Genomic DNA, 24620 nt, shown 5'->3' with positions numbered 1-24620 from the left:
TGATACCACCTTTCCCTCAAGAAATCTTTTTACCTTTTCTCAAATAGATCTGTGTGGCTGATATTGTAGTGAAACCCTTCCCACAGTGTGATGTTATGACGTGGTCCTGACAGTTTGCTGTCTATGAACCTCTTTGCGTTGTGGGAAATAACAGCTGTTTCCAACTGCCACACAAGCAATATCTTCCTGCATAGAGCTCTCAGTAAACTAACATTCCACTCAGATCAACTAGCAGAACTAAAGATGTCACCACCTGGGGTAAATCTCAGAATGTAAATCGGGGAGAGGAAAGATTTTACAATGGGCAAATACTGACTAAATAATCTATAAATGAATATTGTAAAACAAAAAAGCAATTTTATTCATGCTTTCACTACAATCCTCTTTAAGCCTGAGTACTCCAGGGAACATCTCTTTCAGCAGAAGGTGCATTTTACACAATTATACATTGGTATTGTTAAGAGCTTACCTGATTTCATATTACATTTGATTGTACAGAATTGTTTGGGTGACACTGATGCCTGTACATGGCATCATCATACATTTATTGAAATACAGTATTTTAGTTTTGAGTCTGTAGCAAGGTCACAATGACACCTGTATTTCTTGGATTGTATATTGACCTGTTAACCTAATAAAGCAATGTCAAACATAGGATTTTACATACTACAATTTTCTTAAAGAGACTCTGTAACATTAAAAACATCCCCTGGGGGGTACTCACCTCGGGTGGGGGAAGCCTCCGGATCCTAATGAGGCTTCCCACGCCGTCCTCTGTCCCACGGGGGTCTCTCCGCAGCCCTCCGAACAGCCGGCGACTGTGCCGACTGTCATTTCAATATTTACCTTTGCTGGCTCCAGCGGGGGCGCTGTGGCGGCTTTCCATTCCGAACTACACGGAAATACCCGATCTCATTCGGGTCCGCTCTACTGCGCAGGCGCAGGAGACTTGCGCCTGCGCAGTAGAGCGGACCCGACGGCGATCGGGTATTTCCGTGTAGTTCGGAATGGAAAGCCGTCAGAGCGCCTGCGCAGGAGCCAGGAAGGTAAATAATGACGTCACCGCTGCCCGGACTCCACGGAGGGCTGCAGCGAGACCCCTGACGGATGGAGGACGGCGTGGGAAGCCTCATTAGGATCCGGAGGCTTCCCCCACCCGAGGTGAGTACCCCCCAGGGGATATTTTTATGTTACAGTTCCTCTTTAAGCTAACAAATGATTAGGATCTGGTGCTAGTGAAGTAGCACAGTGTTATTGCCTATGTTAAACCTACATCCCACTATGACTTTTGGCGAAATTGTTATAGGATTGCCTTCAATCAAAAATCGTAAACCTCAGATATCTCAACAGGTACTTAAACTTTCAGGATCTGTGTATGAAAACATACACAACATTTATATAAACGTCTCATGCTTATTGACCACTATTGAAAAGGTTTAAACAAAAAAAAATCGGCAATGTATTGCAATACTGGGTGTGTACATATAATTGTGAAATGCAGTGTATTTAAATCCACATTACATGTATTTACTTAGGAGAGATAATTGATAGTGTTGACATTTCTTTATGATTAAATATTAACTCACAGGAAGCTGTACAATGTATATTACTGATCAGGGATTTCTACAGTATTGTCATTCACAGAAATGCTGTTTAATCTCTCCACCTAACAAATGCCACCGACACATTTGTGAGCACACAAATACTGCTTTTTTTAATCAACAAAGTTGGTTAAAGGACCACTATAGCGAAATTTTTTAAAATTAAAATACTTGTATACACATAACAAGTACATTTCTTCCAGAGTAAAATGAGCCATACATTACTTTTCTCCTAGTAGAAAATCTGACAGAACCGACAGGTTTTGGACTAGCCCATCTCCTCATGGGGATTCTCAGGGTTATGTTTATTTTCAAAAGCACTTAGTGAATGGCAGTTGCTCAGTCTAACTGCTTAAAAAGTGTGCTGCAAACAGGGAGGTTGGCCAGCATCTTTATATAAATCCTTTTCAAGGGCTGGCTTTATTAAAAAAAATAAAGGCCATGCTGAGAATCCCCTTGAAGAGATAGACTAGACCAAAACCTGTAGGTTCTGTCAGGTTTCTACTACTTACTGTAAGTAACAGCAAAATAGCAGAAAAGTTATTTATAGCCCATTTTACTCTGGAAGAAAACACACTTCTTACTTGTATGTGTTTTCATGTATTTTAAATTTTACAATTTTTCGCGATAGTGGTCCTTTAACTTCATGAATGTACAACACAGAGAAGATGAAACAGAAACCTCAAAAGACTTCAATAAAAAGCCTGCATGTAGCAGGTTAGAATGTGATAAGTTACAACACAGTACTGTGAACAGGCCCATAGCATTGTATGGGCAGTGCGTTGACATGCAGAATTATTATTCAACACAACTGACCACTATGAATAGGGCCTAAGAAGTCCTTGGTCCGTATACCCGTCTTGTGTTTTTTTTTTAAACTGGCAGAGCACAATCACGGCTGATGTGATAAATGCCTCAGAACATAATTTTGTAGGGAATTGTTCCTTTATGTACAAGTTTCTCCTTTACAGAGTAACTGTTGGGCATAAAATCAAAAATTAATTCTTTATTTTTATCTGGTAAGCAAGTAATACGGATGTTAACCACACAATCCAAAAGTTCAAAATACTAATACTTTTCTTGTTTATAAATGATCATTCCTCAGTTTACCTGACTCTGATTTGATACATTGCCGCAAAATACGGAAAATTGTATACTCACCTTCGGTAATTTTCCTTTCCTTCCAATGACCATGTCAGCATACTACGGGTTAGTCCCGCCCTGTAACCCCTCCAGGACCTGTCTCTATAAATTTCAGACACTCCCACTAGTAGTTGCTTTTTTTATTAGTCCTACAATATGACCTAAGTAATGGGTGGGCCCTCCGTATGCTGACATGGTCATTGGAAGGAAAGGAAAATTACCGAAGGTGAGTATACAATTTTCCGTATTCCTTCCATGCCAATGTCAGCATACTACGGGGATTTAACTATACACAAACTTAAGGGAGGGAGTACTTTTGCTGCATAAGGTAATTTATTCAACTCCTAGTCACAGAAAATAATACTGCAGTAGTCATAACGTATGGTTTTACCAACATTTTTTGAAAAAAAAACAAGTTAATTAGGCTATAGTTGTCTTCACTGCAGACAACACTTCCTTTCCAAATTGAACTGTGGATAATAATCCTGGATCAACTTTATAATGTGTAATGAATGTGTTGAGTGATGACCAATTGGCAGCCCGGCATATTGTCTCTGGTGAAACCTTCACTAGCGCTGCCCATGATGCTGAGATCGACCTTGTGGAATGAGCTGAGATCTCCTGAGGCGGTGATCTGCCCATTATTCCGTAGGCCATCCTGATAGTCCTCACCAGCCATGTTGCTATCGTTTTTGTTGTGGCCGCCTGGCCTCTCCTGTATCCAGCAGGGATTACGAATAGTCTCCTTGTCTTGCGAAAGCCCTTAGTTTCTTGAATGTATCTTTCCAGTATTTCTGGTATATTAAGACTGTTTGGTAAATCTGAGGTGTCGTCAGTGAAAGCTGGTAGATTCCATTCTTGATTAAAGTGGTACGTTCTTGCTACCTTAGGAATAAACTCATCTACTGGACGGAGTGAGACCCTGTCTGGAAAAAATTGAACGAACGGATGATCACAGCTGAGAGCCTGTAATTCTGACACACGTCTAGCGGAGGTGACTGCTGTCAGGAATACAATTTTTAATGTTAGGTTAACTATAGAACATTCTCCCACTGGTTCAAAAGGAGCTCTTGTAAGAGCTTGGAGGACTAAAGGTAAGTCCCATTGTGAGTACCAGTTTCTTCTTGGAGGTCTTATCTTAGTTACTGCTTGTATGTATTGGACTAATAATGGTTCCATGGCCCATTTCTTAAAAGTAAGAGCTGATAAAGCAGATATCTGTGTCTTGATGGTACTTAAACTAAGTCCCAGCTCCACTCCTTTTTGTAGAAAAGCTAAGATAGTGGTTACTTGGACCTCCTCCATCTGTATTCTTCTCTCCTCAATGAAGTTAATAAACTTATTCCATGTTCTGTGGTAGGATGAGTTAGTCGTACCCTTTCTTGCCTTGAGTAAGGTTTCTATCACCTCCGTACAGCATCCCAAATCTGTTAATTTCCTCCTCTCAGTCTCCATGCCATCAAACTGAGGAGCTCTGGATGTGGATGGAAGATCTTGTTCTGTGAGAGCAGATCTGGTCGATTGGGTAATGGGATGGGAGGGGCTGACATTAATTTCTGCAGCAGGGGAAACCATGGCCTCCGAGGCCAGTATGGAAGAATCGCCAAGACTATGGCTGCTTCTTGCTGGATCTTCCTTAGTACTCTGTGGATCATCGGGATTGGAGGGAAGATATATGCAACTTCGAAGTTCCATGGGAGTGACATTGCGTCCCAACCCTCCGCCTGCTGGTACTTGTACCTCGAAAAGAATGTCGTGCACTTGGAATTCTTCGGTGTCGCCATAAGATCTATCTGCGGATCTCCCCATGTTTTGCAGACACTTTGGAACACTTCTTTGTTGAGGCTCCATTCGTTGTGATCGATCCATTGGCGGCTCAGAGAGTCTGCTATGTGGTTTCTCACACCTGGAATATGTACTGCTCGAAGATATTGCAAGTTGTTCTGCGCCCAGGCTATAATCGGTTCTGATTCTTTCAGGAGTGTGCGACTTCGTGTGCCTCCCTGGTTCTGGAGATATGCCACCGCTGTTGTGTTGTCCATTCTTAGCAAGACTCCTCTGTGCCTGATATGAGAGGAAAAGTGTGTCAAAGCCCTGAACGCTGCTCTCATCTCTAAAACGTTCGCTGGGGTATCCTCTGGATCTCTCTCCCATCTGCCCTGTGCAAAGCTGGTGTGTAGGTGTGCTCCCCATCCCCACCGACTTGCATCCGTAGTAATTGTGATCGGTGGTGAAGGTATTATATTGTGATGGTTGAGGAGATTCTTTCTGTTGCTCCACCAGACTAGCTCGTTTCTCATCCTGGGAAGGATATTGATCTGCTGTTGGTAGTCTGTGCCTTCCCACTGATCCAGGAATCCCTTCTGGAAGGCTCGCATGTTCCATCGTGCCCATTTCACCATTGGTATTGTGGCAGAAAATGATCCCAAGAGCGCTAGGCATTGTCTTGCTGATATGTGGGGAGTTTCTTGTAACTGTAGTACTCTCATCATAATGGTTCCTATCTTGTCCTCGGGTAAGCTGACCGCATTTGCTGTTGTGTCTATCTCTGCCCCCAGAAACACAATTTTCTGGGTCGGTTTGAGTTTGCTTTTCTGCCAGTTCACAAGCCACCCGAATACATGCAAAGTCTCCAACAGTATCTGTTTGTGTTGCAAAAGAATTGCTTTCGATGATGCTACCAGCAGGATGTCGTCTAAGTAATGGTGGACGTGGAGACCCTGACATCTGAGTAAGGCAATAATCGTGATCAAAACCTTGGTGAATGTTCTTGGGGCAGTGCATATGCCGAATGGTAGAACTGTGAATTGGAAGTGTCTCTGCCCTAACGCAAATCTGAGATACTGCTGAAGTTTTCTGTGTATGGGTATGTGCAGGTATGCATCCGCCAAGTCTATTGCTAACATCCAATCGTTTAATCCGATTGTTGGGATAATTGTCTGCAGTGATTCCATCTTGAATTTTTCTTGTTGTATGTGCTCGTTTAGAACACGGAGGTCTAAAACTGGACGTAGCTGCCCTGATTTCTTTGTCACCAAGAATAACGGGGAGTAGAGGCCCTGAAATCTTTGTTCTTGCTCCACCTCCACTATTGCCTTCTTGTCCAGTAGTTCCTGTATATATTGGTTCAATATGTCGAGCTTTTGTGGCGATCTTGGAAGAGCTGTTGGAACGAATTGTGGTAAGGAGGGATTTTCCTTGAAAGTCCAGTGATGACCCCATGACAGAGTGCTTATGACCCAAGGGTCCTTTATGCTTTTCGCCCACAGATCTGTAAATTTCTGGAGTCGTCCCCCTACTGGCTCCCTGTGGGCAAGCCCCGCATCAGAAGGACTTTGTGGGCTGTGTGTTAGTAGTGGCTCCTTTCTGCTTGTTGAACTTTGACAGGGTTGCTTGTGTACCCTGCCAATTCCTACGAAAGGACTGCGAACTTTTATTGGACCTATAATCTCTAAACTTATTCTGGTAGGATCTCCTGTCAATGGGTCGAGTTCTTTTCTGTCGTCTCTCCTGAGGGAGGAGCCCTGATTTTCCCCCACTGACCCTTGAAATGGCAGTGTCCATCTTGGGGCCAAACAGGTTCTTCCCATCATACGGAATCTTGCACCATGCAGTTTTGGAGTTCGTGTCTGCTGCCCAGGAACGGAGCCACATAGCACGTTTAGCTGTAACGGTATGTAACACTGCCCGTGTTGCCACTCTAATTATGTCAATGGCAGCCTCGCCCACATAATCTGCGGTTAATTTGAACTCACCTAGTGCCTTGATAAGAGTTTTTCTATCTACATTATTCCGGATAGCTTCTTCTAGATTCTCCGTCCATACTCTGAGCACGAGAGACGGAAGTTAAAGCAATAGCGGGCTTACATACAGATCCCATAGAAATATATGCTCGTTTAAGATCGGTATCCACTTTCCTCTCTAAGGGCTCCTTGAAGGATACTACATCCTCAAGAGGTAGCGTTACATGTTTGGCAAGTCTGATAACTGAAGCATCCACCGCAGGTGGGCTGTCCAGCTGAGTTATAATCTCTCCTTCCATTGGGTACAACTTTGAAAAACGGTTTGACATAGACACCTTCCTTTCTGGTTTGGACCATTCGTCTTGAATTATTTCTGTAACCTCTTCCATAACTGGGAAAGGTAAGGGTTTCTTTTTAAGGTGCGGAAAGAAGCGACGTCTTTTAGACTGTGGTTCCTCTTCCTCTTCCCATTGTAAGGCCTCCCTGATAGATTTAATAAAGGGTGTGACCAAAGAGAAATCAAATCCTACGCCCAAACTTTCATCATCTGCAGGTTGGTCAGGATCTGAATCACGTGTATGTGATGCGGAAGTATGGGCATGCTCGGCTAGAGATTGCTGCACGATCTCTTTCACCAGAATCTTAAATTCCCCTGAGGGTTCGTCTTCAACCGGAATAGAATAGAAACATTCCGAGCAGACTAATTTTCCCGGCATACAGTCCTTGCCACAAGCCCAACATTTCTTTGGTCTTCTATGATCTTTATCTTGATCTTTAGAAGTTTTGTCTGACCGAGCCTTGCTCGATTTTGAAGAGGATCCGCGCTTTGATGCAGACGGATTTTCTTCAGGTTGGGAGGAACTGCATAGGGAATAAACAGAAATAAAAAATTTCTGTTAGTGTAAAAAAATACCTCAAAAGGAAAAAAAAAAATCTTTTTATTTAAAGAAGATAACCTAATCGTGCCCCACCTATCATTATCTGGCTGATCTGTTTCGTAGGCAGCAGCTTGCGATTCCATGTCTCTGAATGCAGAGTAGTCTGCAAAGATAAGCATTTGAGACCTTATAATGGTAAGACAAGTGCAGTAACCTGTTTGACACAATATTGCAATAATCAACACACCTGAAAAAAATCTTGATGAGTGCTAATCTAGCACAGTCAATCCGGCAGGATAAAAGGTCCTAATGAGACCTAAAAGTAACCACAAGTAAGTAAATATAAATCTACAGCACCATAGCAGCCAACACTCACTAGTTTGCCGCCTCTGTGTGCTGCTTACCTGCTCCAAGAAGAGTAGTTGCCAGGCACCATGCACCCTGTGCCTCCGCCAAGGTCTGCCCTTTGCACGCTGAGACGCTGGCTATTTGAATCTCCAGCGTCCAGCGAAACCCGGAAGTGCGCCGATGACGTCACTTCCTCCCGGAAATCACCCTGCGCACCAACGTGGAACGCAGAGCGTTACTCCGGCGTTACTGCGGCTGCCTACTCGTAACAGCGCTGTTTTACAGCGCGGACAAAAAAGACCTATGCCCCCAGAAAGACCAGCCAAGAAAGAGGGGGCCCTCCCAGCGCCTACACCTGTTTAAGGTGGAACAGCGGGGACTTCACGCAGTGAGGAGCTGCGTGGATGGCTGCCAAGAGAGCGGCAGGTGGGGCAAAAAAAAGAATAAAGAGACGAAAAAAATAAATTAACAAACTAATATAAGTCCTAGTAGTAACGGTCCTGGAGGAGGACGAGAGAAAAAAAGCAACTACTAGTGGGAGTGTCTGAAATTTATAGAGACAGGTCCTGGAGGGGTTACAGGACGGGACTAACCCGTAGTATGCTGACATTGGCATGGAAGGAAAGGAAGTTGCAGGGCATGCTGTGTTGTCCTTTTTTGCTTCTCTACTTTCCCTCAGACTTAACTAATGCAGCCTAATAAGCTGAAGCCTCTTTCCTTCCTGTTTTCCCCTGCCACACCTCTGTTCCTCTCTGATTGGCCAATATTTCTCATGCTGAGACAATGCACTTTCTTTTGTAGAGCTGGGTGGGAGTGCCTGAAGACTGGGACGAGGGCGGGCAATGCATCCATAATCAGGCAGAGGAGAATAAGGGAGGAACTGACATCAGGATTGGCTTCAAAATAGCCACAGTTAAAATGGGAAATGTTCAGGATTTTTTTTTCTGTAGAAAAATCACTAAAATCAAAATGTGGACAGTGCAATACATATTTTAAGCAAGTAGAGCAAGTATTTACTTATATGTTAGTTTTTTTTCTGAGATCGTATGGCTGACAGCTCCTCTTTAAGCAATACCTACAGCATTTCCTGATTAAACTCGTAGACATAGAGAGTGGAAAGCAATGAAGAAAATTGCAGTATGTAAAATGGCTCATCTGACTTGTTTGCTTGCTTTCTTTCTACTGTTTCCTTATCTTTATTTTTTCCTTCTGTCTCTCCCTCTCTCTGTTGCCTTGTTCTACTTCCTACTTGATCTTCTTATGTGTAGAAACACAAGCACTGAAGATGCACTCAAGATAAGACTCAAGGTGATGTTATCTCTCTCCTGTAAACTAACCTGACTACAGAATAGTAGCCATGGAAAAATGTAACAGTCATATTGTATATGGTAAATTGTGTATGGTAGTGTTATTTTTATTCAGCCAGCAAGTAATTTTTTTGACGGTTAATGAGATGGGTGTCTCCCAAAAGATAAGATGATGTACAAGAAGCATTTATTGGCTATTACAGCAATTAAACACTTCCTATAATTGCAGACCAGCTTTTTGCAAACCCCCCCCCCCCCCCCCCAACCCTTCATTAGGTTCCCACCACATTTGAAAGTGGGGATGGTGTTCTTTGGGTTGAAAGCTTCTCCTTTTTTACGCCAAATATGGAAACATCATTGTGACCAAACAATTCAATTTTTGTTTCATCTGACCATAATACAGAAGACCAGAAGTTTTCTTCTTTGTCCAGATGAGAATTTGCAAATGCCAAGTGAGCTTTTGTGTGCCTTACCTAGAGAAGTGGCATCCTCCTTGGTCTGCATCCATGGAACCCAGCAGTGTGCAGTGTCCGTTGGATTGTCTGCCTTGAGACATTGCCACCAGCAGAGCCCAGATTCACAAGGATAGCCTTGGTGGTGATCCTTGGATTCTTTTTCTACCTCTCTCACTATCCTCCTGGCCAGCACAGGTGTCAGTTTTGGCTTCTGACCACATCCTCTGAGATTTTCCACAGTATGCAACAACTTGTATTTTTTAATAATACTTTGCACTGTAGCCACTGGAACGTAAAAACATTTAGAAATGGCCTTGTAGCCCTTTCCTGACTTGTGAGCGGCCACAATGCACAGCCGCAGGGCCTCACTGACCTCCTTTGTCTTAGCCATGACTGTCCACAAACCAACTGAAGAGAGCTGCTGTTTTTTCATCTGTTGAGTTGATTAAAACAGCTGTTCCCAATTAATCAAGGTAATTAGGATTCTTTAGGACAGCTTGGACTATTTGGGAGGGCATAGAACTTTGGATTTTCCCACAGACGGTGACAGTTTGTGAAGGGTATGAATAATTTTGGACTGGACAATTTTTGCTCAAATGTAAATAAAAGCTGAGAAATGTTTTTTTCCCACAATAATGCCTCTAGTACATAGTCTTATTATCTTTTGGGAGATACCTATGTCATTACCCGTAAAAAAAATTACTTGCTGGTTGAATAAAAGTAACAAAGTCAAAATTTGCAAGGGTTGTGAATAATTATGAGCAGCACTGTACATGTTTGTATGGTTAATGTTTTTTTTTCTTTAATGCTGCTTTAATAGCAGCATCCAGTGGTGTTATAGGAGGGGGAGGGGCAGCAGCAAATAAACTACTTTAACCACTTAACGACCGCCCCCAGCCGATGGGCGGCGGCAAAGACCGGTCCCAAACGACCGCAATACGCCCATCGGCGGGGGCGGCTGCGGGAGTGGCTATGCGGCGATCGCGTCATTCGTGACGCGATCAGCCGCCGGGGACTGGCTCCGCCCCCCGTTCGCCGTAACCCGCCGGCCGTTCGGAAGCGCCGGCGGGTTACTGGCATCCGGATCGCCGCTGCAACAGTGTATAATAGGCTTTGTAATGTATACAAAGCCTATTATACTGGCTGCCTCCTGCCCTGGTGGTCCCAGTGTCCGAGGGACCACCAGGGCAGGCTGCAGCCACCCTAGTCTGCACCCAAGCACACTGATTTCCCCCCCCCTGCCCCCTGATCGCCCACAGCACCCCTCAGACCCCCCCCTGCCCACCCCCCAGACCACTGTTTGCACCCAGTCACCCCCCTAATCACCCATCAATCACTCCCTGTCACTATCTGTCAACGCTATTTTTTTTTTAAGTCCCTAATCTGCCCCCTACTCCCTCCTGATCACCCCCCCACCCCTCAGATTCTCCCCAGACCCCCCCCCCCCGTGTACTGTATGCATCTATCCCCCCTGATCACCTGTCAATCACCTGTCAATCACCTGTCAATCACCTGTCAATCACCCGTCAATCACCCGTCAATCACCCCCTGTCACTGCCACCCATCAATCAGCCCCTGATCTGCCCCTTGCGGGCAATCTGATCACCCCCCCACACCAATAGATCGCCCGCAGATCCGACATCAGATCACCTCCCAAATCCATTGTTTACATCTATTCTCTCCTCTAAACACCCACTAATTACCCATCAATCACCCCCTATCACCACCTGTCACTGTTACCCATCAGATTAGACCCTAATCTGCCCCTTGCGGGCACCCAATCACCTGCCCACACGCTCAGATTGCCCTCAGACCCCCCCCCCCCTTATCAATTCGCCCGTGCAATATTTACATCTGTTCTCCCCTGTAATAACCCACTGATTACCTGTCAATCACCCATCAATCACCCCCTGTCACTGCCACCCATCAATCACCCCCTGTCACTGCCACCCATCAATCAGCCCCTAACCTGCCCCTTGCGGGCAATCTGATCACCCACCCACACCAATAGATCGCCCGCAGATCCGACATCAGATCACCTCCCAAATCCATTGTTTACATCTATTCTCTCCTCTAAACACCCACTAATTACCCATCAATCACCCCCTATCACCACCTGTCACTGTTACCCATCAGATTAGACCCTAATCTGCCCCTTGCGGGCACCCAATCACCCGCCCACACCTCAGAACGCCCTCAGACCCCAGCCCTGATCACCTCGCCAGTGCATTGCTTGCATCTATTTCCCCCCTCTAATCACACCTTGAGACACCCATCAATCACCTCCTGTCACCCCCTAGCACACCTACCCATCAGATCAGGCCCTAATTTGCCCCGTGTGGGCTCCTGATCACTCGGCCAAACCCTCAGATCCCCCTCAGACCCCCTTCCGATCACCTCCCCAGTGCATTGATTGCATCTATTTTCCCCTCTAACCGCCCCCTGAGACACCCATCAATCACCTCCTGTCACCCCCCTAGCACTCCTATCCATCAGATCAGGCCCAATACATCCTGTCATCTAAGAGGCCACCCTGCTTATGACCGATTCCACAAAATTTGCCCCCTCATAGACCACCTGTCATCAAAATTTGCAGATGCTTATACCCCTGAACAGTCATTTTGAGAAATTTGGTTTCCAGACTACTCACAGTTTTGGGCCCGTAAAATGCCAGGGCAGTATAGGAACCCCACAAGTGACCCCATTTTAGAAAGAAGACACCCCAAGGTATTCTGTTAGGTGTATGATGAGTTCATAGAATATTTTATTTTTTGTCAAAAGTTAGCGGAAATTGGATTGTTATTGTTTTTTTCACAAAGTGTCATTTTTCACTAACTTGTGAGAAAAAATAAAATCTTCTATGAACTCACCATACCCCTAACGGAATACCTTGGGGTGTCTTCTTTCTAAAATGGGGTCACTTGTGGGGTTCCTATACTGCCCTGGCATTTTAGGGGCCCTAAACCGTGAGGAGTAGTCTAGAAAACAAATGCCTCAAAATGACCTGTGAATAGGACGTTGGGCCCCTTAGCGCACCTAGGCTGCAAAAAAGTGTCACACATGTGGTATCGCCATACTCAGGAGAAGTAGTATAATGTGTTTTGTGGTGTATTTTTACACATACCCATGCTGGGTGGGAGAAATCTCTCTGTAAATGGACAATTGTGTGTAAAACAAATAAAAAAATGTGTCATTTACAGAGATATTTCTCCCACCCAGCATGGTTATATGTAAAAATACACCCCAAAACACATTATACTACTTCTCCTGAGTACGGCGGTACCACATGTGTGGCACTTTTTTGCACCCTAAGTGCGCTAAGGGGCCCAAAGTCCAATGAGTACCTTTAGGATTTCACAGGTCATTTTGCCACATTTGGTTTCAAGACTACTCCTCACGGTTTAGGGCCCCTAAAATGCCAGGGCAGTATAGGAACCCCACAAATGACTCCATTTTAGAAAGAAGACACCCCAAGGTATTCCGTTAGGAGAATGGCGAGTTCATAGAAGATTTTATTTTTTGTCACAAGTTAGCGGAAAATGACACTTTGTGAAAAAAAACAATTACAATCAATTTCCGCTAACTTGTGACAAAAAAAAAAAATCTTCTATGAACTCACCATACATCTAACGGAATACCTTGGGGTGTCTTCTTTCTAAAATGGGGTAATTTGTGGGGTTCCTATACTGTCCTGGCATTTTAGGGGCCCTAAACCGTGAGGAGTAGTCTTGAAACGAAATTTCTCAAAATGACCTGTGAAATCCTAAAGGTACTCATTGGACTTTGGGCCCCTTAGCGCAGTTAGGGTGCAAAAAAGTGCCACACATGTGGTATCGCCGTACTCAGGAGAAGTAGTATAATGTGTTTTGGGGTGTATTTTTCCACATACCCATGCTGAGTGGGAGAAATATCTCTATAAATAGACAATTGTGTGTAAAAAAAATAAAAAAATTGTCATTTACGGAGATATTTCTCCCACCCAGCATGTGTATGTGTAAAAATACACCCCAAAACACATTATACTACTTTTCCTGAGTACGGCAATACCACATGTGTGGCACTTTTTTGCGGCCTAACTGCGCTAAGGGGCCCAAAGTCCAATGAGCATCTTTAGGCTTTACAGGGGTGCTTACAATTAGGCACCCCCCAAATGCCAGGACAGTAAACACACCCCACAAATGACCCCATTCTGGAAAGTAGACACTTCAAGGTATTCAGAGAGGAGCATAGTGAGTCCGTGGCAGATTTCATTTTTTTTTGTCGCAAGTTAGAAGAAATGGAAACTTTTTTTTTTTTTTTTTTTTTTGTCACAAACTGTCATTTTCCGCTAACTTGTGACAAAAAATAAAATCTTCTATGAACTCACCATGCCTCTCACTGAATACTTTGGGATGTCTTCTTTCCAAAATGGGGTCATTTGGGGGGTATTTGTACTATCCTGGAATTTTAGCCCCTCATGAAACATGACAGGTGCGCAGAAAAGTCAGAGATGCTTGAAAATGGGAAAATTCACTTTTGGCACCATAGTTTGTAAACGCTATAACTTTTACCCAATCCAATAAATATACACTGAATGTTTTTTTTTTTATCAAAGACATGTAGCAGAATAACTTTCGCGCTCAAATGTATAGGAAATTTTACTTTATTTGAAAAATGTCAGCACAGAAAGTTAAAAAAGTCATTTTTTTGACAAAATTCATGTCTTTTTTGATGAATATAATAAAAAGTAAAACTCGCAGCAGCAATCAAATAGCATCAAAAGAAAGCTGTATTAGTGACAAGAAAAGGAGGTAAAATTCATTTAGGTGGTAGGTTGTATGACCGAGCAATAAACCGTGAAAGCTGCAGTGGTCTGAATGGAGAAAAAGGCTCTGGTCCTTAAGGGGCGAAAAGACTGTGGTCCCGAAGTGGTTAAGCACTAATTCAAACAGAACAACTTATACATGGTTTTATCAGGTCATGTAACGCTCTAACCTTGTGTAGGCCGTTATAGGAATGAATGAAATTTTTTTTTATTATTTCTGTGTGCTGTAGAACTCCCAAAGAACATCTTCCAGAAACCTGTTGAGAATGAGTTGCCACAGTGCAACCTCAGCTAACTGTATTACAGTACTTGTTTAGGTAAACCTGTATTGCAGGATTACATGAGCACTGACACAAAAGCTTTCTTTGTGATGTCCTTATTGTAAGGCTGATTGTGCTTTCATCTCTGAAGGGCATGTGTCTTTGAAATGTGTAATTAAAGGGTGTTCCACTATGTCTCATGGGATGCAGAAAGGCAATTGCTTAAGCTGTACTATAATTAAGGCATTTTATTTGCCATTATGGTCTTAGACAAACAGCATCCAGCATCTAAAAAAGCAGGAAAAATGTTACAGGGTAATAGGGATTTATGTGGACGGTTTCAATAATGACTCAGCTCTTGTGAGAGGAGTTGGTTCATTAACCACTTAAGAGACCGCCTTGTTTTAAAACTACACTGCAATAGCAGCTATATACTGAGCACACACTATGCTGATGTCAGAGCCAAACGTTTAAAAGTCTGAAGTAAACTGGCATCTATTTGGACGTTTAGGAAACTATTTTTATCTGATTTACTGTGTTTACACAGGTAGAGGTTAGTTAATAAAAGTAAAGATTAGGGTGCTTTTGTAGTCTTTGCTTGCATATTTAACGTGCATGCTTTTTTCCTGCATGACATTGCACGTTTGTGTTTTCCTTGTGATCCTTTGCATTACAACATTTTTGTTTTCCCAAAATGTGGAGCTTGCCATGCTTAAGAAGGGATGCAGCACGAAAACTGCAAATGCACAATTCCTCTGGACTGATGTGCAATGAGGATGATCCTGCTGGACTTGTGTTTTTTTTTTTTTCTACCAGGATAACTGTCACTTTTTAAGAGTGACATCGATAATCCTACTAATATTATCAGGGCTGTGGAGTCTGTACAAAAATCTTCCAACTCCGACTCCTCAGTTTCTGAAACCACGACTCCAACTCTGACTCCGGGTGCCCAAAATTGCCCTGACTCCTCGACTCAGACTCCAACTCCGACTCCACAGCCCTGAATATTATAAATGGGAAAGTTTGTATGTTTGTTACTCGATCACGCAAAAATGGCTGATCGTATTTAAATGAAATTTGGCACACCCATAGTATATTACCTGGAATAACATATAGGATACTTTTTATTCCCATAACCAAAAAATGGGTGGAGACAAAAATAAATTTCACTGGGAAATGTAAACTGCAGCCATTCTTACACTGTTAATGGTAGGGTTCTCAAACTTTGCACAGTTGGTGACTGGGATTAATAATATGAAAAGTGGGTGGAGCCTACATAAACCAATCAAAATTTACCTATTGATTTTTAAGGGGAAATATTTCATTGCTGCTATTCTTGCACTGTTAATGGCACAAGCCTCAAAACTGGTACAGTTGGTCTTTGGGTGACTGGGGTTCAAATTCAGAAAAGGGGATGGAGCCGCAAACAGCCAATCAGATTTGTTTCATTTCACTGAAAATTATTGATGACAAAGACTGCAAAGCTTACAAACTTGGTCATTAAGTAGTTGAGTGTTAGAAAAATGGGTCGTAGCGAACACCAGCCAAATACATAACCGGTCATCGGTGGGCAGAGACAAATACAAATTTCACTGGGAAAATGTAAACTGCAGCCATTCTTACACTATCAATTGTAGGGTTCTCAAACTTTGCACAGTTGGTCACTGGGTGACTGGGATTAATATTATGAAAAGTGGGTGGAGCATAAGCCAATCGAAATTCACCTATTGATTTTCAAGGGATAATATTTCATTGCTGCCATTCTTGCACTGTTAATAGCACAAGCCTCAAACCTGGTGCAGTTGGTCATTGGATGACTGGGGTTCAAATTCAGAAAAGGTAATGTACTATGTGTGTGCCAAATTTCATTTAAATCCGATCATCCATTTTTGCGTGATCGAGTAACAAACATACAAATATCCGAACGTTCCCATTTATAATATTAGTAGGATTACAAATAGTCTGGGCACTCTTCCCATCAGAATGGCTCTATTTACTGGGGAAGGCCTGTTCTGCGGCCAACTACACAGCTTTAGTTAGCTGTAGCCTTTGTAACCATTGTTAGTGAGATACAAAAAAAGTTGATTAAAATGTTATGCAACTGGAGTGTCGGCTGCATTTGGTCCATTTTCAAGCTGCAGAAAGATTTATACTATTGGTATAATATTTGCATACATTCAAAATTTACATCTTTTACCATCCCTAGCAACAAATACAGATTTGATTAAAGATAAATTTTGTAAAAAATTTCATGGATTAGATCCATTTCAAATACACTAAAATAATCAAATATCTGAATAACCTAGTGTTTATATGGCTAGTGTTGTTATACACACTACTGAACAACCAGTGTCCAAATATTTCAGAGTGAGGGACCTGTCAGTCTTGTTAAAGCCCAACTCCAGACAAATCTTAATATACTATCTGGTTTCTAATGCCTTGTACGCATGCTGGATGGTTCTTGGTTACATCGAAGGGGGTCAATAACAGTATTTGTTCATGCAAACACAATTTTAGGCCAGCGCTTTGAGGGCTCAAACCCACTAGCAGCCTTCTCGGAGCACTAGTGACTTGAAAAAGCGCTTGCTAATGCAGTGCTATGGGGGATTTTTATAAAATCACATCGCTCAAGTGGGATCACACCCATAGCATTACATTAGCGCAAGAGCTTTATAAAATCACAAAGCACTCAGAAAAGCGCTCTTACTAGGCTCCAGGACTCAAATTGAGCAAGCATTGTGTGCAGCAATTCGTAGGAATTTTGCGATTTGTGGTGTTTTCAAGCGTTGTGCAGTAAACTGTACAGTCCTAGTGATTTGTCCCTGTAAATAGTTTTACATACCCACTGGTTGTCACGATGACTGGCATCTGCTATAGCCTGCTCCACAGCGGAAGAGGTCGTAGGTGCTTCTTTAGCACCAATCGGAGAAACTCCTGTGATCTCTTCTGCCAGAGGGTGAGGCTACAGATGGAAGCCGGACATCGGGACACCCTATGAGTATTCTTAACTTTATGTACAGCGAAAAGATTTTGGCTGCAAAATTGCTTTGAAAAGTGGTTCAAAAGCAATTTTGCAGCATTTGCATTGGGCCCAAAATGCTGTATGTCCTGTGATTATCCCTGATCGCAATCGCTCTAGTTGGTTTACCACCGCTTGCCTTTCACTGGCAAAGCACTTTTGAAGTTGCTTGCAATTGTTGGTGATCCCAAAAAAGTGGCCAAAATTATGCTAGTTGAGTCCCAGCCCTTAGTAAGCAGAGGCCCCATTTGTTAACGTTTCATAAGGAGAGATTTCTGCTACTAAAAAACCTGTTTTTACAGATTTGGTCATATGATTTGAAATGGCTGAGCACACGCAGTTAACATTAGGCTCTCTGTGGCAGGATTGATATAGCTTTGCTCAGCATGCTGCTATAGTGTACAGACTGAATTCTCTGACATTAGTGCTACTAAGAGAGTAGCAGGTGATGGGCGCTTGTCCAGTTACTGGTAAAAATTATTATTGTGAAATCAACAAATCCAGGAGTAATGTTGGTATCAGAATTTTTTTTTTCCGGTGGATTCAAACCTTAATCAAACTTTCCTGTATAGAAGTTCCAAAATGCCAATTCTGGGTTTTTGTTTTTTTTTTTTCCTTTTCTATGTCCCACTAATTTATGTACATAATTAGCATATATTAGGTGCATAATTAATCAGCAAGGAAATAATTTAATTTGTTGTATACTAGGAAAAAGATTTGCCACTTCACAGCTAATTTGGGGTCTCACCTGACCATTTTACAAAGCTCTGCCGCTGAGTGCTTACATAGGACTAGGAAAACATCTGTAGCTTTATGTTTGCTTAGTCAGCTGCTGCTCACTGCTGAGGTAAAGCTCCTATCCAACCCCCTTCCAGGGCCACACGTGACTCTGCTCCCAGCAGCACACATCTCGAGAGCAGGGTACTCAGGAGAGTAGAGCACAGCATCTGTTTCTGTCTCTCCCTCCAGAGAAAGGGTCATGTTTCAATTATCCAGTCTGATTAGTGTCTTTGCTTGGAGCACAAAGTATTATTTTTTAATAGATTTAGGGCCTCACTTTCCCATATTTTTTTTTCTCTTCTTCAAATGTTAAGTATGTACCCATGGAGCACAGCTACAGCAGTCATCATTACACCAAACCTGAACTAAACTGCCCTCTACTTAGGCCTATGTCTGCTAAGGTCAACATAGTAATTTTTACATGTGTATGTTTCCTTCTCATCTTGCTGGCTGGTATTCCTCTTTAAAAAAAAAAAAAAGCTTTGTCAGACTTCTTTAAAAGTGTATGCATGATAATAGCAGTATAGCACAAACGCAGTGATCTGGTAGCATATAGACATACCCTTGAAAGTTACACAGGTATTTGGGTTGAAAAAAACATACGTCCATCGAGTTTAATCAAAAAAAAAAAATACAACACCAGCCTGACCCTCACATATCCCTGTTGATCCAGAGGAAGGCGAAAAACCCTTACAAGGCATGGTCCAATTAGCCCCAAAAGGCAAAAACTGCCTTCCTGACACCAGATGGCAATCGGATAAAATCCCTAGATCAACACTACTGGGCAATACCTAGTAATTATAGCTATGGATGTCTTTCAACGCCAGGAAAGCATCTAAGCCCCCTTTAAATGCAGATATAGAATTTGCCATAACTACTTCCTGTGGCGCTATGCATTCCACATCTTAATCACTCTTACTGTTAAGAGCCCTGTCCTAAGTAAATAGCTAAATTGGTTTTCCTCCATGCGCAGATAATGTCCTCTAGTCCTTTGTGAAGGTCTAGGGACAAGAAGCTTATCCGCCAAGCTTTTATATTGCCCTCTGATGTATTTATACGTTAATTAGATCCCCTTTAAGGCGTCTTTTCTCTAGACTAAAGCCCCATCTACACGATACGATTCTTTATACGATTCTATTTACGATCCGATTAAATCCAACATGTCCGATCGGAATTCGATTCAGTTCGATTTGCAATTGCAAAACAATGTCAAATCTAATTGCATCGAATAGAATCCTGATCGGACATATCGGATTTAATCGAATCGTAAATAGAATCGTAATAATCGTATAAAGAATCGTATCGTGTAGATTGGGCTTTAATAATCCTAGTTTATCTAACCTTTCTTGGTGAGACCTTCTATCCCTCGTATCAATTTTGTTGCTCATCTTTGCACCTGCTCTAAAATTGCAATATCTTTCCTGTAATGTGGTGCCTAGAACTGAATTCCATATTCCAGATGTGGCCTTACTAGAGAGTTAAACAGGGGCAATATTATGCTAGCATCTCTAGTTTTTATTTCCCTTTTAATGCATCCCAAAATTTTATTAGCTTTAGCTGCAGCGCTTGGAATTGAATACGATTATTTAACTTGTTGTCGACTCACTTGCAATGTAAGTCAGCTTGCCGAAATATCCCCGACACGTGCAAGAACAGCAGTGAGTCGCCACTCTCAGGCCAAGCTGATCTTGTGGGGAACTGTGCGGTGGTAAAGGCGGTGCTGCAGCCGTCATTAAGGAAGTTTTTTCAAGGGGGCGGCCAGAAGGCAGCGGAGCAAGCATAAGCTCCAGGAGGCGGGATGCGAAAGTCACGGCCTCAGCCAGCCATTTAGGCGGACAGAAGTGTCCACCATTCTGCTGGCAAGCTGACACCGACATGGCAATGTAATAACCGACCAAATCGTGTTGCCATAGAGATGTAGCTGCAGATGAAAGGGCTGCATGTAGGAACATGACAAACTGCCAGCAGTGCATATAGAACAGATAGCATTTCTGGTAGAGAGAATAGGACAACAATGTCATATACAGATGAACATGTTACAGCAATTTAAAGGGATCAAGAGACCATAATTGTGAGATCATATAAATGGCATAAGGTCATATTCATGATTCACACCACAGGGTTCTAAGGTATCTAAATTGCGAATCCAGTGTCCCTCACGATACAGCAGCAGCTTATGTTTATCACCGCCACGTTTTAAAGGAAGAACACTGTCAATGATTTGACAACGTAATTGACTTAAATTGTGTTTAAATAAAGCAAAATGATGAGCTACTTGGTTAATCTGTGAGGCGCTCCCGGATAGCATGTTTGTGAGAAGATAATCAAGTTTAATTTTTTGATTTGTTTCCACAACATACAGTGCTGCCCATAATTATTCATATCCCTGGCAAATTTTGACTTAAATTTACTTTTATTCAACCAGCAAGAGTTTTTTGTTTTGACGGGAAATTACATAGGTGTCTCCCAACAGATAATAAAACCATGTACAAGAGGAATTGTGGGGGGGAAAAAACATTTCTCAGCTTTTATTTACGTTTGAGCAAAAAGTGTCCAGTCCAAAATTATTCATACCCTTCTTAATAATCAATAGAAAAGCCTGTATTGGCTATTCCTATAATTGCAGACTAGCTTTTTGCATGTCTCCACAGGTATGTTTGCCCATTCATCTTTAGCAATGATCTCCAAATCTTTCAGGTTGGAGGGTCCTCTTGCCATCATCCTGATCTTTAGCACCCTCCACACATTCTCAGTTGTATTAAAGTCAGGACTCTAACTGGGCCACTCCAAAACGTTAATGTTGTTGTCTAACCATTTCTTCACCACTTTTTCTGTGTGTTTTGGGTCATGCTGAAATGTTCACTGCTGCCCCAGGCCAAGTTTCTCTGCAGACTGCCTGATGTCGTTGAGAATCCTCATGTATTGCTCTTTTTTCATGGTGCCGTTTACTGTGATTAGGTGTCCTGGTCAATTGGCTGAAAAACACCCCAAAGCATTAGGTTCCCACCACCATGTTTGATAGTGGGGATGGTGTTCTTTGGGTTGAAGGCTTCTCCTTTTTTTACGCCAAATTAAGGAAACCTCATTGTGACCAAACAATTATATTTTTGTTTCACAGAAGACCAGAAGTCGTCGTCTTTGTCCAGATGAGCATTTGCAAAGGCCAAACGAGCTTTTGTGTGCCTTAACGGGAGAAGTGGTGTCCTCCTTGTTCTGCATCAGTGGAGCCCAGCATTGTGCAGTGTCTTTTGGATTGTCTGCCTTGAGACATTGCCACCAGCAGAGCCTAGATTCATGGCCTTGGTGGTGATCCTTGGATTATTTATCAACTCTCTCACTATCCTCCTGGCCAGCACAGGTGTCACTTTTGGCTTCCGACCACGTCCTCTGAGATTTTCAACAGTGCGGAACAATTTTTAATACTTTGCACTGTAGACACTAGAATTGGAAAACCTTTAGAAATGGCCTTGTAGCCCTCTCCTGACTTGTGAGCAGCCACAATGCGCAGCCGCAGGTCCTCATTTTTATTTTTATTTTTTTGCTCAAATGTAAATAAAAACTGAGAAATATTTTTTTCCCACAATAATGCCTGTTGTACATACCGTATTTTTCGGCATATAAGACGCTCCGGCATATAAGACGCACCTTGGTTTAGAGGGCAAAAATAAGGGGAAAAAAAATAAACTAAACCTAGGTGCGTCTACATTGCCGGGGCGTCTTATGGACCTTTTACCCCCTAAAACTGCCTCTAAGCTACTCTATCTACACTACACTAATCCCTGCTGCCCTAACAACTAAACTACACAGCAATACAATACACTACACTACCACAACACATTAATACACTTCACTACACTATGCTACACTACACTACCACAACACTAACACAACACACCACTGCAATACCCTTCACTACACTATACTACACTACAATGCACTGACACAACACACAGCTTCACTACACTACACTGTACTATACTAACACTAAGCTGCACTACAATGACATTAATACTACACCTGTTCCTGCCGCCATGCTCCTCTTCCCCTCGCTTCAGCCGCGATCCTCTTCACCTCCTCAGGCGCAGTTCTCGGATGCCACCTCCGCCGCCAGGTCCTCCGCTCCTGTGAAGGGGAAAAGAAAACATTAGTGGCATTGTCCCCCTCTCCTGCCGCGATCCGCTCGACGCTGCCACTCACGGAAAGCCGCCGCCGCCCCCTCCGCCGCTACACGCCGAGCGTCCATCCTCTTGCCCTCCTACTTCCTGTTTACATCACGTGCAGCCGCGTCATGCGTAGCCCGAGCGCAACGCGGCTGGGGCTACGCATGACGCGGCTGCACGTGATGTAAACAGGAAGTAGGAGGGCAAGAGGATGGACGCTCGGCGTGTAGCGGCGGAGGGGGCGGCGGCGGCTTTCCGTGAGTGGCAGCGTCGAGCGGATCGCGGCAGGAGAGGGGGACAATGCCACTAATGTTTTCTTTTCCCCTTCACAGGAGCGGAGGACCTGGCGGCGGAGGTGGCATCCGAGAACTGCGCCTGAGGAGGTGAAGAGGATCGCGGCTGAAGCGAGGGGAAGAGGAGCATGGCGGCAAGATGGGTAAGCGCGTCCCTGCGCACTCTGCAACATTTTTTTGGGTGCATTTGGCATATAAGACGCACCCAATTTTTCCCCCCTGTTTTGGGGAAGAAAAAGTGCGTCTTATATGCCGAAAAATACGGTAATTGTCTTATCTTTTGGGAGACACCTATGTCAATTCCCATCAAAAATGACTTGCTGGTTGAATAAAAGTAACTTTAAGTCAAAATTGGCCATGGGTATGATTAATTATGGGCAGCACTGTAAATGAGACTGCAAGAACATTTCAAGATGTAAATCACGTACTTTAAATCACAATTATACAATCCATTAATTCATAATCTAGTGCCTAATCTAGGATGAGTGAAATAGTTACCCCTAATGACTGCGCTGCAGTGCATGGGAACATACCTCTCCTAGACCCCTCTGGGGGCCTAACGAGGGTTCTCATTTCAGCATGTGTGAGTTTGTCCCCTAAAGTAGGGGCCCTTTTGTAAGAAAGTAGTGGAGGATTTTGAAACAAAGTAGTGGAGCATTTTGAAACTCTGGAATAGAAGGAAATCACTGAGAGAGTGAAAACCAATTTTTTTTATTTACCAATATTATTGCTAATAACATTATACTGAGTAACAAAAGGAATGCGTCCCCCAGTGTTTCCTCTATGACCAAAGTGTGCATTCTGTGCCATTTTGCATGCCTCTGCAACCAAGTCACTGGGGTAATGTCTGTCCAAAAATTTGTTGGTCATTTCATGAAAAGTGTCTCGCGTATATTGCTATCACCCACTGTGCGGCCCACCCTCCTAAACTGAGATATAGGAATAGATCTAATAATATTAATAGGGTGAAAACTTTTATATGATAATACTGCATTCCTGTCAATGGGTTTTACATATGTCAGTATGCAATGAACCCTCAGATAGAATTACCCTAGTGTCTGAGAGACATTTAAATGGGATGTCAATCTGATGGGTTCACACAGAGTGTGATTCACCCACAAATTGATCAAGGGTGCAATGTGGCCCCGTCCACACGCAAAACACCTCGTCAATGTAACAAAGCCAACATATAGCATATTTTTTAAACAATCTATTATTGTAAACAAAAGTTTCCTCATACTGATTCATGTATATGTTTGCGTAGGACAGGGCCACGTTGGACCCCATAGCCGTGCCCTGTACCTGTAGAAAACATTGATTGTTAAATACAAAATAATTGTAAGTTTGTACAATCCACAAAAGCTCAACAATAAAATCAACTTGATGGTTATCAAAATCTGACGCAGTGAATCATGAGTGCTGGACAGCCTCCACACCCCCATCATGAGGGATGGAGGTGTAGAGGCTCCCCACATCCAAGGTAACAAGCAAACTGCCCTCTAGGTATATCAGCCATGTTCAAAATAGAATCCAAAAACATAGTTGTGTCAAGATATGACCTCTGGCACAACAAAAGGTCTCAACACATAGTCCAGATATTTAGCCACTGGAGATAGAACAGAGGCAAATATTAAAATTTGTATGTAGCTACTCTTTTTTTCTAATTGCAGTTGCAGAGACCTAGGAACAGATGGCTCTGGGCAGGCTGTTAACATTCTAAATACCATTGCAAGCCTATAATCAGGATTTACTGGCTAAATCCACATTTGGTTTAATTCACTTGATATCTTGATTTGCGTTTACCTAGTTTGTAGTTCTTTACCTTCCAC

General features: G+C 43.0%; 1 protein-coding gene across 4 annotated transcripts in view; it reads left to right on the top strand.

The window, feature by feature from the left end:
• Positions 1-24620, top strand: part of B4GALT1 (beta-1,4-galactosyltransferase 1) — a 311629-nt gene that overhangs the window by 100214 nt on the left and 186795 nt on the right. The window lies entirely within an intron of this gene.

This window comes from Hyperolius riggenbachi, chromosome 1, assembly GCF_040937935.1.
Source record: "Hyperolius riggenbachi isolate aHypRig1 chromosome 1, aHypRig1.pri, whole genome shotgun sequence".
Lineage (NCBI taxonomy): Eukaryota > Metazoa > Chordata > Amphibia > Anura > Hyperoliidae > Hyperolius > Hyperolius riggenbachi.
Note: the sequence above shows the minus strand (reverse complement) of the source record. Positions and strands in the feature narration are given on the sequence as shown.